Raw genomic sequence first — 2,694 nt, forward strand, 5'->3', positions numbered from 1 at the left:
TCAAAAACTTGGGATTTTTTTGGTTATCAAGGTGTGGGACCAGGTGGGACTGCCTTTTCACGGTTACACTGCTGATGATTGGCCCAAAAAAAACAGACAACAAAAACCCAAACAAATAAAAAATTAATGTGGGTATTTTTATCCAATTCTTCCTGCTTTGGTACAGCATTAAATGTTAGACTACATATTGCATTACTTGCCAAGTGATTAGACTTTCTTCTCTTAGTTTGCAGTCACTTAGCCAGATAGACTTGTCTTATCAATTTCAGGCTGCACAAAGACTTTTACCTGTAATTTTGCTTCCTGATGAGCATTCCTTCCTTTCCCTTTGCTTCCATCTTCCTTTGGCCCGCTTCAGCACATTTCCTTAACACCAACCCAAATTAAATCAGAGGAGGGAGGGCAGGAGGGAGAGAGAAAGAAGACTATCCTCTCAGTGGAGGATACTGGGTGGGAGAGTGTCCCAGGACTGTAAGATTTTCCTGTCTGTCTGATGAACTCTTTCTTGGAATAATTTTCAAAGAAAGCATTTCAAAAGTGGTAGCATTGTAGGACCCTTTGAACTAGGGTATGGCCCCCAGGCATCTTCTTTTGTAGGACAGCATTCCTTTGGTGTGTTTTTAAAAACCCAGTCTTATAATATTGGTCACATAGCAGAATATCTGGAAATGTTTAAAAATGGCTTTGAAAAGAATAAAAGTTGTAAAGCCATCATTTCGAGGCGGTGTATGATATCCATTCATTTGTTTAGCCACCCACTATTGGCATTTACTAAGGATTTACTATAGGTCAGGTGCTGGGGACTGAGAAATTAGTAAAATATGGTTCTTGCCTTCATAGAGTTTGTCTGGTGGTGAAAGACACAAATATTTCATCAAGCAGTAGTCAAAGCACAAGAAGTGCTGTGGAGGAAGCATGCCGCAAGTGCGATTGGGACTCAATAAACTATACCTAATTTAGCCTAGATTGAAAGGTAAATAAAGGTTTCCCACAGTTTCTTTCAGCCTAGCCCCGAGGGACTAGTAGCTAGATGTGTAGAAGGCAGTGTGTGTGTTGGGGAGAGGGTATAGTTACTCTACGCTGAGGGAGTAGACATGTACAAAAAGAAGAGTAGTTTGTGAGTATAATTTAGGTAGGGAGTTAGGAGAGTACTCTATAGAGGAGTGAGATGAGATTAGAGAGAGTAGTAGGAGCCAGAAGAGAAGGAATTTTTTACTTTTTGTGAAATAAAAGCCCAGGCACAAGGAAGAGAGTTGTAGTGTGTCTACAGATTTCCGGTTCCAAGAATTCCCAGACTTGGCAGTCATTCCCTGGATCTGCAGGTTCCTACCAGATCTCAGGATTCACATTGGGTTCTGTTTAGTTTGGCAGCCAGTTCAAGCCAGAATGTGGTGGATTTGAAGCACCAATAAACACACACACGCACACGCACACGCACGCACGCACACATACATACATGCACATAAATATGTATATATCATGCTATCCAAGGTTGAAAAATACAGTTCATTAATAGTGATAATGGCTGCCAGTTTTTGAGCATTTAAATGCTTGACTCTTACCAAAGTATATTACAAAATTGTCTTTAATCTTTATAGCAGCACTACCAGATAAATGGTTTTGTCTCCATTTAACAGACCAGGAAAACCTTCCAGGCTCTGGGAGGTTAAAGTAAGCTTGCACAAGGTTATAGAGCCAGTCAGTTAATAGTAGGGAAGGAATCCAACCCAGGTTTGTTTGCCTGACACCAGATCTCACTCTTTTCCCACTCTGCTATGCTGCCTTTCACAAGACTGCAGGTGTGGTTCCTGGGGCAGATGCTGTGGGAGCTCAGGAATGTAAAATCATTTTGAAGGCAGTAAAACTGCTATTTCATCTTTGGTGTTGAAAGGGCAACAAGAAGGAATCCCAGTAGCTCTAGTTTAGAGAAGCTCTCCTGAATCTAATGGCATCAAGATCTTTGGTCAGGAATATAACCTCCTAATTGTTTTCTTTGGAAAAATCAGATTTCATTACAGGTGTTTTATTTCAGTTTGTAGTTCTATCTCAAGGACTGAATAATTTGCCAAATGGCAGTATTTATTCTGCGAAGTACATCAGTTATCTCTTGAGACATTTGATTTGTATGTAGAGTTAAAATTGGGTTTGTAATTATTCGAATACATTATCTGCATTTGGCAGATACTGTATGAATGATGTTGCAGATATTCAGAATGTGGATATGGCCTAAGAGTGAAGAAAACCAAGAATTTTCTCTTGAAATTTTGGCTGATGCTGTTCTTTTTGGACAGGAGTGGTAAAGAAGTCTTCTCATCCTCTGTCATCAGCACAGTTTGATTCTTATATGTATGTATAATCTCATGTTAAGAAAATGAAATTCGATGAGACAGAAGGACTTAGGAAATTCTCAAAAAAAGTTAATGTATAAGCCATATCGTTGTCTTTTCCTACCAACTTTCTTGTTTATTTGGCATGTGAATTTCCCTTTTCCTATTTTGAATAGAGCTGAAAATAACATGGTTGGTTTGCTTTAAAGGAAAATGATTCATTTTGTTGTGTTCAGCATTTAGTTTCTCAGAAATGTGTTTATCTTTCAAATGGCACAGTTGTTTGGGATTTTGGTTTCCATTTTATTAGCAAAATGTTATTTATGACACTATATAAGAATGTCAAACCAGAATAATTTTTCAGATT

This window comes from Pteropus alecto, unplaced genomic scaffold (assembly GCF_000325575.1).
Source record: "Pteropus alecto unplaced genomic scaffold, ASM32557v1 scaffold164, whole genome shotgun sequence".
Taxonomy (NCBI): domain Eukaryota; kingdom Metazoa; phylum Chordata; class Mammalia; order Chiroptera; family Pteropodidae; genus Pteropus; species Pteropus alecto.